We start from the raw sequence: 17,122 nt of genomic DNA on the forward strand, positions 1-17,122 counted from the left end.
CTTGGTCGGGCCTCCCTCCAGGGTTCTGGCTGGGGGCCTGACAGCCTGGGTTTCTATCTCAGCTTCTGGGAGTCTTCCTGGGGTGGAGCACCTCAGAGCACGGGCTTGTGTGAGAACTTTTCTCTGATGTTTCCTCCTCAACACCCACATCCCTGGACTGTCCTGCCGGCCTTGCTTCTCCCGCCCGGTCGGAGGAAGTGAATCCTTTCCTCTTGGGCAGAAACATGATTTGAATAGCTGAGTGTTTTCTGACTGGCGCCCGGCCAGGAGGGCTCAGCTGTTCAAGGCCTCCAGCGGGGCTCCAGGCCGTCCTGCCAACCTCCTGGTCCTGCCACACGCTGCAAGCAGGGAGGGCGAACTCAGGGGAAACGCTTGTCCCTTGGGCTTTGCCAGCCAGGACCAGACAATTCCTGTGAGGGAGGCAACTCTGGCCTTGGACTTTGTCCTCACTGCCTGGAGAGGCTCCTGCTGGGGGAAGAAGGGGCTTCCCATCTTCAGAAAATTCCTGAAGTGATCTTTCCTGTCAGCTCACCTGGGCACTGGCTTCTTGGTACCTGTCAAGATGGAGAACGGAGGGAGTGGTGACAGGAAGGGGAAGAGACAAGTCACTCACTCACTCATTCACTTTCCTTCGCCCATTTGCCTGCTGGGCCCAGGGCTGGGCACTGGAATTCACTCTTGAGTGTCTGGGGTGTGGGGAGAGGGTCATGTGAAGAGACTGCACAGACTCCTGGTGATATAGGGTGAAGGAAAGTACAGGCCCCGAGGCACAGGGGTGCCACAAAACTAAGCCTCAGTCAGAGACTCCACAGTGGATTTCAGTTTTTTGGGTTTTTTTTTTTTTTCCTCTCTGCCACAAATATTTACTGAGCATCTTCTCCAGGCAGGTGTGGTTCTAGGTTCTGGGGACTGTAGGGTGAACATCAAGTCCTTCGTAGGACTCCACCATGATGGAGAAGACAGACAAGGGAGAAGTTAAGTCAGTTTGAGAGGAGACAGACAGAGATGAGGGCTGTGGAGCAAATAAACAGGCCTTTGAATGAGCAAGGCCTTCGCAGGGTAGGACTCAGAGGAGGAGGCCATTGTGCAGAAGAAAGAAAAAGAGCAAGCTCAGCCAGGATCTGTGAGGGGGAGACAGTTCCAGGCAGGGAACATCTGGTGCAAAATCCTAGAGGGAAGAGAGCCAGTGGCACAGACGGTCCCAGGGTCTGGGCGCTGAGGAGTGAGGGGGTGGACAGGAGGAGATGTCAGAAAGGTGGGCAGGACCCAGATGAAGACATCTGCCTGGCGTTAGAAGAATAAGCAGGAGTCTACTGGGGAAGTATGGGGTTGGGTGACCTCCTGTTTGTGGAGGGGCCCCTTATAAATACTTTGAGCAGAGTGGCCTTGGGGTTCCCCGCTGCAGCTCTCTGCCATCACGGATGAGCATCTGAGAGGGTCAGTGACCCACCCACGGTCACAAAGGGAGTTAATGGGTCTGGATCTAGGGTCCCCCAAGCCACCAACTAATTTCTCTTCAATCACCCTCACGGCCCTTCTGGATTAAGGTGGACATTTATTAAGCACTTACTGTTTGCCAAGAAAGTTACATTTCTTTCCTAATTTGATGGGAGGAAGGTAAAGCTCAGAGAAGGTGGGATCTAGCTGAGGGTCATTCAGACCTGGGTTCCACATAATTAACCCTGACCAAGTGACAGTATGGCCTGTTCTTTTCTTCTGTCATGTTTTAATGTTTTGTTATTTTAAAAGTCAACTACTGCTTTTCCCTACAAAGACAAGATTAGGATTTTTCATTGCTCTCTTCCCCTTCAGTCCTTATAACTCTTCCCCAACATGCCTTTCAGCTCCTATGACATCACATAAAAATTGTCTAGGTATTTTAGTTATGAGTTAATACAGAAATATGTTCTTCTTTTCTTTTCTTTGGGAATTTAAAAAAGCCCAGTGTTATTTGCTCAGCCTACTCATCTTTAGTATCATCTTGCTGAATGTATTTCTATTATGTAGTTGCTTCAAAATTGTTTTTTTTTTTTATTAGTCTTTGACATTCGAATGACAGTCTAGCTGGATATAAAGTTCTTAGTTCAAATTCTTCTATGTTGGTACTTTGGTCAATTCAATTGGATACTTATACTTTGTAAGTGATGTTTTTATCTAGACTTTTAAAATGTTTGTGTTTTCTTTCGATATTCACTATAGTATTTCTAAGTGTGCATTTTTCCTTATCAATCCTCTTTGGTATATTTTGGCCCCTTTCAAGCAGAGATCTTTGATTTTTCTTTAGTTCCAAGGTTATCTGCATTATTTCTTCAAATAAATACTCGCTTGATTAATTTTGCCCTCCTGGTACTCCTAAATATGTATATGTTGGCACCTACACTTCCATATCTCCCTTTTCTGTTTTTGATTAATGTATAATTTCATAAAATAAAAATTTCATTTTAAGATCTTAACTAGGCAATTTGCTGAATTTTGAAAACTGCATTACCTTATAATCATGGGCCCAAACCACGATTAAAAAAAAAATTAATTTCTCAAGCAAGTTCCCTTAGCTCTTTTATCTTCCCAAAGCAAATAATTGGTTTGATTTCTTTTCACAGATTAGATTGGCCTTTTGTACAGTTTCATACAGCGTGTATTCTTTTATGTCTGACTTCTTTCACTTAGCATTATGCTTTTGAAATTCATCTGTGTTTATTGTATTTGTAGTTCATCAGATTGCTGAGAAATTTTCCATCGTATGACTATATCACAATTGTTTATTGACTCATCAGTTAATGAATATTTACAGTGTTTCAGTTTGCAGGTATTATAAATAATGCTCCATGAACACTCAGTAGGTATATTTCATATAGGTAAATTTTCCTTTCTTTTGAGCAAATACTTAGGAGTAGATCCTAGGATCACGTGGGAAGAGTGTGTTTAATGTTATAAGAAACTGCCAAACTCTTCCAAAGTAACTGTACTGTACTATAACATTTTACACTCTTATAAGCAATTTATATGAGACTTCTGGGTTTTTCTACATTCCTGCCAGTGGTTGGTCTTTCAAGTTGTTTTGATTTGGTTTTGGTCAATCTAGTAGTATGAAGTGGGTTTAATGTACATTAACCTGGTAAATAATGATGTGAAGCCTTTCCATGAACTATTAATTATTTGTATATTTTCTTTTTGAAGTGACTAAATCATTTGCCTGTTGTGCATGTGGGAGGGGTTGTTTATCATTTAATTGTCAGCTATAATTCTGTATTTACTAGATACAAATCCTTTGTCAGCTGTATGTACTATGAATACTTCCCTGCCATTATCTGTCTTCTATTCAGTTTCTTAATGATGTCTTTTGATGAATAGAAATTTTAAATTTTAATGAAGCCTGATTTATCAGTTTTTACTTATATGGATTTGGTATTCTTGCCTGCTCCAAAGTCACAAAGATATCCTTTTATGTTTTCTTCTATAATTGGATTAGCAATCCATTTCAAAATGAATGGAGTAAGATTAAAATTGACATTTTACCTTTAACTGAAGTTTTAATTCCCTTACGTATTTTCTGTTCCTCTACCTGATATCCCAGATCCCCATTTCATTCCTCAGCTGCTGGATCCATTCTACAATTCATCCTATTACATTTTTTTTTTTAAACTGATTTTTCATATAGAATATTTCTACCTGGGTCCTCTAACTTTTGTTCTGTTTCTTTTCTGGTATTGCTGATATCTTTCCTTATTCCTTTTGCATATTTCTTATGCTTTTTTTAAATCATCGGCACTTCTGTTTAATATAGCTGATTCCAGTGGTATCTTCCATTAGTTTGTTTTTCTTTTGAAGCCACTGTGATCTTTGGATTCCCTGTTCTTTACACCATGAGCTCAGCTCATTCCTCAAGGGTTTTCAGCTGTTTTGTTTGGTGCTGATTATTGGAGTAAGAATCAGAGCCTGACTCTAGTCTCTGGCAGTGCCAATGAGCCCATGGAGATGACAGCTCCAGAAAGGCATGATTCCCCCACATGCATGGTCTGGCACTGCCACTCCCCTTTCCCAAGAAATGACATCCACACCTCATGTTCAGCAGCCAGGGGAGGGAGCTCTCCATCAAGGTCAGAATCTACCAACCTGGGGTCTGGAGGGGAAGAGATGGTGGGGGAGCTGTGGGCGCCAGCCCATTCCCCCTTCTTCCCTGCAATTGCACGCTGCCCGCTGTGCTGTCCTGATTCTGGTCCAGCAGCCACTTGTGCCATCTGCCTGGGTGGCCAGTGTCCAAGGGAGAATGCTGGCCTGGCTTGTTCTAGGGCAGTGGGCGTGCGTTGTGGGGGCAGGGCGTATTAGAGAAGGCTTGATGCAAAGAGGCAAGAGCACAACTCAAATTCTGATTTTCTTCTCTGTAGATTTCTCCACCACCCTAAAGACCACACGCTGCCCCCCTTCTCCTGGTTACAGCAACCCCCCCACACCTCATATACCAGTTTAAAACGCCCTTCCATCTCCCCACGACATTTTGTTTTCTCCATAATTTCCTAGGTTTAGTGACGTTTTGCCCTATTGTTTTTCTGGAGTTGATTTGAGGAAGAGGGTCCAAGAGCCTTGTGTCTTCCCTCACTGTTAGTTTTAAGGGCAAAGTATGTATTTCCCTCTTTCCCCGCACCACCGGCCAGAATGCTAGGACTTTCAAAGAAAAACAGCAAACCGATTAGCGATACCACTGGATTTAGCAGTTACTAGATTATTGGAACTGATGGAATAATCATTTTAAATATGCATCAGGAACATGCGAAAGAAATAAGAAAAAAATTAACTACATATAACAGAATAAGGAAGTGTTTAAAAGAAAAGGATCGAGTCGAGGTGCTCAGCATGAAAAACCAGCCTCATCATCTGTCGCGGCCCCAACCTTTGCATGCACCTTCCAGTTCACATTCTCCAAAAAGACCTCCTGGCCTCCAGGCCGCTGCCCACGGTTCCCCCTCCTTAGACTGCTTTCCCTCCACTCCTGCTGGAAGAATTCTGGTGCATCCTCCAGAAAGCCCCTTGTGGTCAATGTGAGGCACAGGGATGGCCTGGGATTCTGGAGCTAAGAAACCAGGTTTAAGAGACCACACACTGGCTGTGTGACTTTGCAAAGGTTATACTCCTTCTCTGTACCTCAGGCTCCTGCTGGAAAAAATGAGAATGTTGTGCTAGATTATTCCTACACTCTCTTTCAGCCCTGACAAGCTGGTGGGTGGTTAAAAATGAAGCTTCCGGAATGGGACATCCCCTGATCCCTTCCTGGTTTAACACTTAATCACTTGTTTCAAAAAGCAGTTATTCAACCTGTGAAGCCCCATTTTACTAACCTAGCAGAATGGTTAAGAGCTTGTACTTTGGAGTTGGACAATTTGGGTTCATAACCCCAATTCTGCATGCCTGCTGTGTGACCATATGCAAGTTACTTAACCTCTCTGTGCTTTTTTTCTTTTTTTCTTTTTTTTTTTAATTTTTTTTTTTTATAGAGGCATGCTTATTTATTTATTTATCTGTTTGTTTGTTTTTGTTTATACATGCACTGGGTACAGTCAGAAGCGCGGGAGGGCGAGAGAATTCACCAGAGCCAGAGCGGGGAGCAGAGCAGGCAGAAGGACCGAAGTACACTGCTGAGGGGAGCAGCGGGTGGCAGGAGAGGTCTGCGCGCCATGCGGGACCCTCCTCCGGTGGCCGGGGAGCAGCCGGGGATCGAACCGGCGCCGCAGAGGCCGCGGGCAGGTTCGCAACCCAGCGCTCAACTGCTGCGCCACCGGGGAGGCCCTCTGTGCTTTTTTTCTTTTTTGTAAAATGAGGATATATTCAGAGTATCTACCTCAGTATAGGGGCACAATGAAGGCACCTCTTGTTCTGCTGGTGGTGATTTTTCACTCTTATACAGATTTCCCCATTCAGCTCAATAAATTCTTAATGTTTTTCTAAATCCATTGTCTTTTGGAACCTGCAGCTCCAGGCATAAAGTCACTTTCAAAGCTACCTGACCGGAACTTAACCTCACATCACCTCCTCCATCGCCAACATCTTTCCACTACACTGCAGTGTTCAGGAATATTAGCCTGGGGTCTGGGGGATTACCGAACCAATCCAGATGGGAAAGCTCTCCCACCCTCTTACATGTGTACCACAGCTGTCTGCCCTTGGCCCAGCACAGATGTCTTTTGTAGGCTTCATGCAAATGCAGGTTTAGTGATGGGCCAGAAGTTAATTGAGGTGGCAGAACAAGGGTGGGTTGGACAATTAGAGGCTCATATGACCTGGGATAGAGAGCCAAGGGATTCTGGAGGAAGGAAGGAGGATTCTTGGAGGACATGGAGTCAGCAAAAAAGGAGAATTGAATTTCAGCAAGCCCAGAACTGAAGCTGGAGAGCGAGGCCCGCGGAAGCAGATATGGGCCTTGCCAAGAGGCAGCTCCAGAGGCAGCAGGGGCTGAGCTCCAGAGGCCTGCAGGTCTGGGCATGTGGCTTCACCTCCCCAAACCTCAGTTTCCTCATCTGCTTAAGGGATCCCGGTACCATTTGTTAGAGTTAGGGGAAAGCAGCCGTGTGTGAGAATCTGTTCCTTGCTGGTTGGGTCGGCAGGCATGCACTTGAGATCTGAGCTAATTGCTGAGCCTCAGTTTCCTTCCCTGTGACTTTAGAATCTCATTCTCAGCCACGTAGCATTATGGCAAAGCTTCCGTGAGACGATTTCTTGGTGACACCTTCTGTGACCACCGTCTAAAACTGCAAACCCACCTCCCCTCCTGTCTTCCCCCCTGCCTTTTTTCGTCCCTTGCACTTACCACCACATAACATCCTATCAGTTTTACTTATTTCTACGTCTACTCTTCCCATCAGTAGGAATTTGGGCTGTTTTGTTCAGGCCCTGGCTAAAGCAGGTGCTCAGTAAACCGTGGTCAAACAAATGTTGGTTGAATAAATCTAGGGCAGGGTCTAGTGCGTAGGGGATGCCAGGTGGATTTAGAAATGGAGGCACAAGAGAGGCTAGTGGAACTCCCTTGGGTGCCAGGGGCTGCCCATGAAGCACCTGGGGCTTGGGTGTCAGGGGGGGATGCCTAGTTCATCTTTGGCCACTGCCTGCGGACAGTGGGTCCTGTTGGAGAGTGAAGGGGCATGGTCCTGAGCCCGGGGGCTTCTCAAGGAGCTAGATCCTCTGGAAACAGGAATTCCATGACCCTTGGCTTTCCAGTTTTCCTTAAACTTTTTATCCTACTTTGAGTGCCTCTGAGTGGAACAAGCTATCTGAAAGAAATGATAGCCCAGCGCCACACAGGCCACTCTGCAGGCTAGGAGGAACAGCACCGGATTTATCACTGGTCAGATCGTGAACACAGACTGGCCCTGCCCCTCTCTAGCAGAGGGGCACTGGGCAAGTCACTTCACCTCTCTGAGTCTCTATTTTCTCCTTTGTGAAATAGATGTAGCAGTAACCCCCCCTCCCCCCATGCTGACCTCCAGGGTTTTTGTATAAAACCCAGTAAAAATGTGTATTATGACCAGTCATGACTAGACTGAAGGGCCTGGAAGGCAGAGGTGGTCCCAGTGGCCAGAGCTATTCAACTGAACCGACCACAACTTGTTGGACCGGGAGGGTCTGAGTCTGTAAGTAGGACCATCAGGCAAATCCAACTCAAGGGCCTCTGACAGTTGTACAAATGTATGGATTTCAAGAAGAAAGCCTAACCTGAACTCCCTTGGACTCTTATTTTTACCCTGCACTTGAAACGTACTGACACATTTTTAGCTTGTTTGCCAAACAAGCTACAAACAGCTTGTTGAGTTTGACACAATGTGGTTACTTACAATGTAAGGGACTGAGAAAAACTGACTGAACTGGAATTCTGAGCTCAGACATTGTGTTCCAAGGAACAGAAAGTCCAAAGCAAACAATAAGGGGAATGAATTGACTGATGTCACCAGGGTGTTCAGTGTAGGTTTCAGGCATGGCTGTATCCAGAGGCTCAAGCAATGTCACCAAAGATTCAAATTCTCTGCATCTGCCTTCTGAGGTGTTGCTTTATCTTCAGGCTCTGCACAGTCCCCTCCCTACCATCTTACACCCTCCCACATACCATTCAGGTAGCTAGAGTTTTCCAGCATATGTTAATCAGGACCACCATGGAGCTGCTGAGGTTAGGATCAATCCCACAAAAACCACTTGGCTGGATGGGGGAGAATCACTTCCCAAGAAAACTTTGTGATATTCCTAGGAAGGAGGTGGGTTCTGGGTGGTCAAAAATTACAGCAAATATCTAGTACAGTCATCAGTGGGGGAGTATGGAAAGTCATAGAAACAGCTGCCTAGCACTTTACAGTTTGCAAAGTTCTTCCTTCCCAAGAAACCAATATTGGAGGCAGAATGTTTATTATGCCTGCTTAACAGCCCCTGAATATTCTGCCAGGTCTCTTGACTTGCAGCCCTGCGCTGCCTCCTCCCACCTTCCCTCTCTGTGCAGAATGATAAACCCAGAGGGGCTGACCTGGGAGGAAGGGGCCTCTGGCAGAGCCGGGGCCAGGCCACCTGTGGAAAGGAGCCTCCCTCTCCACAGGTTGCCAGGGTGGTGGGGAGGGGAGCCAGGGCTGCCCAGTGCCCTGTGTGAGGACCAGCAAGTTGGGGAGTGTGTGGGAGAGGTGAGTCCAGGGTCACTCGCCTGAGGGGCTCCTCCCCCCTCCCACGACATTTCCCAGGTGGTTCCACTGCAGGGCAGGCCTCAGGTGTGGTGCAGAGATCAAGGACTTGCCCTCAGTTCTAGATGAGACCCCTGTCGGCTGCTTTCCTGCTGTGTCCCCTCATCCCTCTTGGGTGAAATGGGGCTAAGGGGAAGCCCTCCCTCTGCAGGCTGTGATTCATCTGGAAAGAAATGGCATTTGGGAAGGGTGTGTACTGAATACAAATCAAACAGTAGCTGCATGTAATCCATTTGTGAAGCAATTATTGCAGATACTGTACCACCATTGCGGAGGGTGGCTGGTTTCCAATCTGGCCTCTGCTCTAGAAGTTTACGCTTGGCCCTGGAAGCAAGAAGCCTCCACAAGTAACCCTGAATTCTGGTCTGGTCACTGGCTGGCTGTGTGACCTTGGGCATACTACCTAACCTCTCTGTGCTTCTGTTTTATTATTTGTAAAATGGAGTTATAATAGTGCCTAATCCCTTGTAGGGGTTAAATGAGTTAATGTAGGTAGAGCATTTGCTATTAAGAATACAATGACTAAGTATGAGGATTTTTCTAGAATAGTCTGAAGTTGAAATGTTTGTCTCAGTTGACACAAATCATTAATATTTGGAATTCCAAGACACTGATATCCACACTACACCTTTAAAACTGCCATGTGCTTCTAGTAATAGCCCCCCCCTCCCCGCAATTCTTAGCTGGATAGTAGGGAGATCTATCCCTGCCACTGATGTGCTGTGTGACCCCATGGGTGTCCTGTGCCCTCTCTGACTTCCTGTCTGTGGGTTGTGAGAGCAAGGAGAGGGCAGCCTAGTGCCAAGAGGGGCTGCTGCAGGGGTGCAGAGCAAAGGACTAGCCTGTGGGGGTGACAGATACCTTAGACACACAGAACACCCGCCCCTCCCCCACTCAGCTTTCAGGCATGGCCCTGATCCAGGCGGCCTGAGACAGAACATTCCTCTCTGTGGGATGGTAGAAGCCCGTGTGCCCATAAAGCGGCCACTCCTGCTGCCCCTTTGTGGGCACTCCAGCTCCCCAGGCCTTAGGCACCATATCTGTGGGCCCTGCCACCGTGCTCCCGGTGTCCTTTTGCCAGCTCTCCTCCCACCAGTTGAACCTCGACTGGCTGCAGACCTCTGCCCACAGAGCCAGTTTGTGGCTTCAAACCGTCCAGCACCCCAGAGAGCCTCAGATTATCTTAAGATCCAGAACTCAGCTCTGCTTCCAACTCCAGCGCTGCTGTGTGGCCTTGGGCAAGCTTCAGCGTCCTCACCTGTAAAATGGGGCTGGCAGTGAGGCATGTAAGTGAGACAGGCCGTGAGAGGACTGCCCTTGACCAGCTGAGCTCGGGCAAGCCCTTTGCACTGTGTCCAGGCTGCCTCTGTTCTGCGTCGTGAGCAGTCTACCTTGCCTTGCTCTCTGACCTCTCGGTGCTCTGTTCTGCCTTTGGCCTTTGCAAGTTCAGGGTGGAGGGTGGGAGCGCCCTCTCTGTTCGCCTCAATCCTCCCGTCCTTGCAGCCTGGCTGCCCTCCCACCCCCTCCATGGAACCTTCCTGGCTGACCCTGGATGTTCTGTCTCTCCTTCAAGAGGAAAAGAAAGCGTCAGACTGTCTGGTGGGTTATTTGTTTCTTCCTCTGCGTGTGTGTGTGTGTGTGTGTGTGTGTGTGTGTGTGTGTGAGAGAGAGAGAGAGACAGACAGACAGACAGACAGACAAAAAATGGCCTCTCAGGAAGCATGGACTCCTTTGACTATAAGAACAGGGACCTCTTCCTCTTCAATAACACTCCCACCCACCTTTCCACAGGGTGGGCACAGGTAAGTGAACTTTTGGCTTCTGGAGTTTTAGAGCCAGAAAGACCTCATGGGACCTTCTAGGTGAGCAGGTTTGTGGAGGAGCCTAGGAGCAAATGGCTACTGGGCCATGTGCGCCAAGAAGAGTCTCGGTCTCAGCGCCAGGCCTATGTCTGCCCACTTGCCTGTCCTCTGCCCATCAACCCATCCTCCCTACCCTCTCAATCACTCCCCACGCTGCTTGTCAACGTTCATTGCACACTCACCATGCCCCAGGCGTTTTAAGCCTTTCCATGTAGCAACCTGTTTGTTTCTTACAGCAACCTTCTGGATCCCATTAATCTCCCACTTTGCAGATGTAAAGCTGGAGGCACAGGGAAGCAAACACTGGCTCTGAGCGCCCCAGCTAAAGAGGGGGACAGAGGAAGCATCTGGACCTGGTGACCTAGCTCCAGAGCTCACTTCTGCTGCTGTTGAGCTGCCTCTGCAGCCTGTACCCGTTGACCCTGCCACCCACCCACCAGCATTCCCTGCCTGCCTGGCCCTGCTCCAGGCTCTGCCAGCTGCCAGGCTGCTGCCATCAGCAGAGCTCACGCTTTGGTGAGGGGGTGACTACCCGTGTCTCTAGGACTCTGATAAATGGGACAAGGTCCCATTTGGGTTTGCCCAAGGCTACACAGGGCTCTGGGAGCTCGGAGAAGAGTGCTAGCTACCACCAGGGCTGGGCGGCGATGGCGGGTAGCCTGGCAGAACCGCGGTGGAGGTAGAAGGACAATGGGAGGACTTCATGGAGTGGACAGCAGGGAACATTCCAGACCAGGGAATGCAGTGTGCTGAGGTGTTGAGGCTGGAGGTGCTTGGGGACAGCTGGCGTCTCCTCAGAGCCCTAAAGATGCAATGGTTTGGGGGTGGGGGGCAGACCCCAGCCTCCCTAAGCTCTCCCACTTCTGTTTCCTGCCAGGATGGGGTGCCTTTGTGGCTAAGGTCTGGGCCTTGCTCTGTCCGCAGCACCTGGCCCTCTGCCCTCTGGGGAAGTCGCTCCCTGGCTCTGACCTGCAGCCCACTCTGAGGACCACACATTCCTTTCCCAGCCCTTAGCCCACGGCTGCTTCATGGCAGCCGTAAATAACTCGCCTCAGTGAATGAACACAGTCCCCGCCAGCAAGGCTTGCCAGGGACGCTGGACTTGGCTGAGAGAGGGACTCCGTGTCCCTTCTCGCTGAGCCTGCGGCAGACAGGTTTCTGGGCTGGTCTGCAGCTGCGTGCCCTCCCCTGGCAGCTGCTGCGGCCCAGTGCAGAGCTTCAGGAGCCCCTCAACCTCATCCTGTCCCCAGCCCTACACAGGCCCCCAGCCCCACACAGGCCCCCCTCAGCACTGGAGCTCCAGCTCCTTGAAAGAGCCAAGAATGCCCGGCTGTCAGCCCAGAGGACGCTGGCTCCGGGCTGGTTCTGACTGTCCCCTGTGTGCCCATGGGGTGTCGTGGGGTATCGGGGTGGGAGACCAGGGTGATGCTTTCCTCTTCTTTAGGCCTCAGTTTTCCCTTCTGGGCAACCTCCTAAGGCATTGTTTCCCAAACTAATCCTGTTCACAGAAAGACTTGCTAGGTTGTGCCCTGGGAACTTCTGAGTGAGCAGGTCTGGAGTGGGGGTGTGTGGGAATTTATGGAGGGGGGAAGAGTTATGTCTCCTTAATCTCTTTAAATTTGAATAAAGCCAAACCACTACCCTAGCCCCTTTTCTTTCTCATCATTGCCCAGTGTATCAAGCTCAAATCTCATTGGCTCCTCAAGACCTCCTAGTGAGACAGGCCCTGGGGGGCTTTTTCTATATGTCTGCATTTTTAACCACCTTCCAGATCTTCCATTGCTCCAGAAAAATCCCTCCTGTACTGTCCGTCAATACCCCCCCAGGTAACCACCTGGGAATAGGGCTTTTTCCACAGTTACACCGAGTGACTTTTGGGGCCTAGTACTCTTGGGGAAATCCATTCCAAGGACCCTCCCCAGCCCAGAGCTTCGGGGACTGTGAGCTCTGGACGGGGGCTGCCTGAGGATGAGTCACCCCCTCTGGCCCCCGCAGATGTGACTGGGGGGGCACAGGTGACTCTTTGGGTCTCATCAGTTTGTGAGTCTGGGTGGGGATGGAGCTCTAGAGGAGGTCCCAGGCCTGGAGCAGGGGTGACCCCTGGGTAGGTCCCTGTGCAGGGATTGAATCCATCTATGTGAGCTTAACATTGAACAATGGCTACCCACATCTCCATTCTCTCACCTGGAAAGGGGTCACCTGTGTCCAGCTCTCAGGGTTACTGAGCATATAAAAAGTCGGTATAAGCTCAGCACACCCGGGTGATCTCCTGAGGATGATAGTGGACAGGACAACAGCCTCGAGGGGGGTGATGGTGGAGGGGGCTGGTGTTGGGGCTGAGGCCAGACTCACCAGCTGTGTGACACAGACTTTGTGACTGAGCCTCAGTTTCCCCATGTGTCAGAAGGGTTACTAATCCCAAAGTTATAAGGATCCGATGTGATTTAAGTTAAGGGAATGTTGAGAAGGAGAAAGACTAGAGGAATGCAACTGGCTGTCCTATTTGCAAGTGCCTTGGTGGCCTTTCTGGGTTTTGTTTTTAATTTTATTATTTTATTGCATCATTGTTCATTTTTGTACAATATTTGATTTCTCCCCTCAGGTGTAATCCCCGTAAATCTCCCATCACCACCCCACCCATGAAGCGTCACCATAGTCCCTTATGCTCTTCCCAGCCCTGTTTTGAACCCCTCCCTCCCCTCCTATGCTGTGTTGCCTCAGATCTATAATTTGCCTGCTAGTTTTGTCTTTTTTCCCCTCTGACCCTTTGTTCAGTTTCCCTATATTCCTCTTGTAAGTGAAACCATTTGATTGTTTTCTTTATCTTTCTGTCTTATTTCACTGAACATAATTCCTTCCAGCTCCATGCATGTTGCTGAAATAGCATGAGTTTATCCTTTTTGATGGCCGAGTAGTATTCCACCATGTATATATAACACATCTTTTTGATCTAGTCATCTGGTTTTGGGTATTTAGGTTATTTCCAAGTCAGAAGCGAGGGAAGGTGAGAGAATTCACCAGAGTCAGAGGGGAGAGCAGAGCAGGCAGACTGACGAAGTACACTGCTGAGGGGAGCCTCACCCGGTGGCCGGGGATTGAACCGGCGCTACAGAGGCTGCGGGCAGCTTTGCAACCCAGCGCTTAACTGCTGCGCCACCGGGGAGGCCCTAGGTTATTTCCATATCTTAACTATTGTAAATTGTGCTGCAATAAACATAGGAGTGCAGGTTTCCTTTCAAATTAATATTTTTGTGGCCTTTGGATAGATTCCTAGGAGTGGAATTGCTGGGTCATATGGTAGCTCCATTTTTAGTAATTTGAGGGTCCTCTAGTGGCCTTTCTGGAGCCAGGAAGGGGAGAAAACCCTTGGAGGCCAAAGGAGAAAGCATCCCCCTGACCTTGGGTGTGTCGTGCCACTGGATCTAAGATATCCTGGGAGGCACGAAACGCATGGGGAAAGGCCTGCTCTCAGCCTCCCTGCTGGCATGGCTTCCAGGCTCTGTGAGTGCAGCTGCTTCCTCTCTGAGCCTCAGTGTCTGAACCTGTCAGATGAGAACCATAGTCACCACCCTGACTTGTAAGACGCTGTTGGAACCCACAGGAAATGGATGGGAGGCAGGCCACTTTGGAAGCAGAGGAACCCCTCCAAAGCAGGGCAGCTCAGCTACCTCCAGCCTCTGCTTGCTGATCAATCTCGGTGACTGCAGGCTTCGGGCCAGCGCCTGGCAGAGACTGGCCCGAGGCTTCCCTGCTGCTCTGCAGGGCTGGCACTGGGCCAGCACACAGCAGTGCAGGCTTGGGGCTACAGGAGACAGGCAGATCTGGGTTCTCAACTCTACTGTTATGCCCCCTGAGTGTGTTTCCTTCATCTCTAAGTGGGGATACTAGTATCTAGCTCTTACAGGGCTTGGCATACAGTTGGTGCTCAATACAAATAGTCCTCTTAGTCTGGACATAGTTTCAGCCCTCTGGTCGGGGTCAATGCAAACCCAGATTCTGGCCTGATAAATGGGGCAGAGTTGCCCCTGCTGCTGGGGGTTGTGGCCCCAGCTGTGTTGTGGCCCCAGCCAGGGACTCTGCTTCTGGGCTTTTATCCCTCAGAGTGCCCAGCATAATAGCTGGCACATAGTAGGCACTTTTTCTGTGCTAGCCAGTCAGAAGTCTGCAAGAAGACAGACACTGTGGCTGTCCTGTTCTCCACTGAGCCCTCGGAGCCAGCGCAGACACAGGCATGCCACAGGAGCTCAGTGACTATCTGGGGATGAAGAAGGAATGAATGAGCATCAGGTGAAAGACCTGGCCTGGGAGGGGAAGAGGAGGAGGGAGTGGAGGGGGCTCTGAGGGATGTCCTCCGCCTCCCATTTCATCCCTCTTGAGCTAATCCCCAGATTAACAAAGCCAGGTCATGGTCACTGACCCAGGGCTTTGGAGTAAGCGTGTAAGTCTAGGGTGACCTGGCATGTAAGAGTGTGGTGGCCACTCTGTGGGGCCCTCTTCGCCCAAAAATGGCCCTTCTGTCCCCTATCCTTGATGTGGTCCTCACGACAGTCCTCAGCCTCCTCCTCCTGGTGCTGGCCTTGAGCCTGCTCTGCTTCTTCACCTGCCGCCTGGCCAGGCCTCTCAGGTAGGTGAACTCACCTTGGCCGACAACCTCCCCTACAGCTCTCCTGTCCTGAATCCATTTGGCTTCTGTTTGTTCTGGTGCGATAGAGAAAAGGTGGACCCTAGTCCCTCCCTCTCCAAGGTGGGGAGTGGAGGGCTGTAGAGGTTGAGTCAATCTGAATTGAATTGCACTTGGCCCTAGACTAGCTGGGATGCTTTGCTCAGTTTCCTAAACTGTAAAAGGAGGGCTGACGACTTACAGTGCGGATCACAGAGGCCCAGGGCCAGCAAATAGCTGGCTACAACTTGAGTGCCAAGAAATGGTGATGACTCTTATCAGTCCTGTTGTCCTGTCACTTGCCCTGGATCTCTTGAGATCCAGCCCAGGGCTGGCATTTTGCCTGACTCCAAGGGGCTCCTGTGCCCTCTGCCCCAGGATGCCGAGTCAGTCCTCAGGACCCAGCCCCAGCCCACTGCACCTTTCTTTGACCTGCCAAGAAGCTGCTCCTCCTGGGACCAGAGCCTGGCCAGGGCTTCTGCATATTCGTCATGAATAATCAGGGCACGTAGCTGGGAGCCCGGAGGAGAGGAGGTGGGGGGTGATGGAACTGATCCACGCCCGGAGGCTCCATTCTGAACCTCTAGAGCCCTGGCAGAGGGCGGTGGGCAGCCGGACCCCCTGCAGCCCCAGACTGGGCCCCACAGAACCCATCGCCCAGGGCTGCCAGTGAGGGGGTTGGGGGGAGGTAGGGGGCAGCCAGCAGGAAGACTCTGGTTTCTGGAGGCTTTCCTAGATTCCCATCCCCCTTCTTTCTGGGCAGAGGCAATGGAAGAAGGGCTCTAGGACAGTATCTCAAGGCCACGTCCCTGGGGCCAGAACTCAGAGCATTCCAGCCTGGCCTGTGGGGCTTCTCATTAAGTTATTATTTGAAGAGCTGCTTCGGTGGACATGGGGTTGGAGATTCAAAGATGGGCAAGGGTGTCTTTCCTCTCACAGAGCCTCCATCTGCAGAAAGGAGCGAATAACCATATGGGGCTGAATGAGCCCTTAGCTCACCTGGGGCCACCCGTCTCGTGTGTATTTCTGTATTTGTTTCTTTTGGACCCAGGGTGCAGAGAAACTTGGATAAGTCACATTTCTCAGCAGTGACATACTATTGTGAGTTTAGTTCTTGTTTTATTTATTTTCTTTGCCGCTTCCTGCTCCTGACTACCAATCTCATTCTCCCCAGGGATCCTCATGCTTAAGTGTGTAATAGTTCTTCAATTTGTGTGTGCCTTTGCAAATTTTGCCGTGTTCTGTACGTGGGCATGGTCCATATTTACATACAGGGTGCCACATTCCTGTGTTTCAAGCTCCACCCGTACTAATGTTGTCCCTTCTGGTTTTGATGCCACTGCCTTGATTCATTCCCCTAGTTATGGACAGAGAAGTTGCCCCAAACCCTTGTACTCCTGAGCCAGCATTATAGAGAATATGCCAAAGTTTCTTGAGTAAGTATGATGGTTTCTATAGGTTTGGATTTAAAGTCTATGATGTTAAAGAAATTTTTTTCAACTCCTGGTTTTCTGAAGACTTTTGTCAGATAGTTGTCTATGTCCCCATAATCTAGAATGATCTCATCAGGGCTTTAAATGCCTGTATATCCAGGCTTCCCAAGTTTATACCTCTAGCCAAGACTGCTTTCCCAATGCCAGATGCATTTGGGATCCAACAAGGCACTTGATATCTCCACTTCTAAAATACATGTCCTATTCAGCATGTCCAAAATCATGTTCCTCATCGCCCCCACAAAATCTACTCCAGCTCACACCTCAAAACACCACCCCAAATGCTGAAAGACTGCTTTTTCTCTTAGATTGAAAACAAACTGGGGATAACTATTCTTGCCTCTCCGATTCAACTTGGTGCCAGAAGTCCTGGCCAATGCAATAAGGGAAGAAAAAGAAATA

The sequence above is a fragment of the Talpa europaea genome (genome assembly GCF_964194135.1).
Source record: "Talpa europaea genome assembly, chromosome: 9".
Classification (NCBI taxonomy): domain Eukaryota; kingdom Metazoa; phylum Chordata; class Mammalia; order Eulipotyphla; family Talpidae; genus Talpa; species Talpa europaea.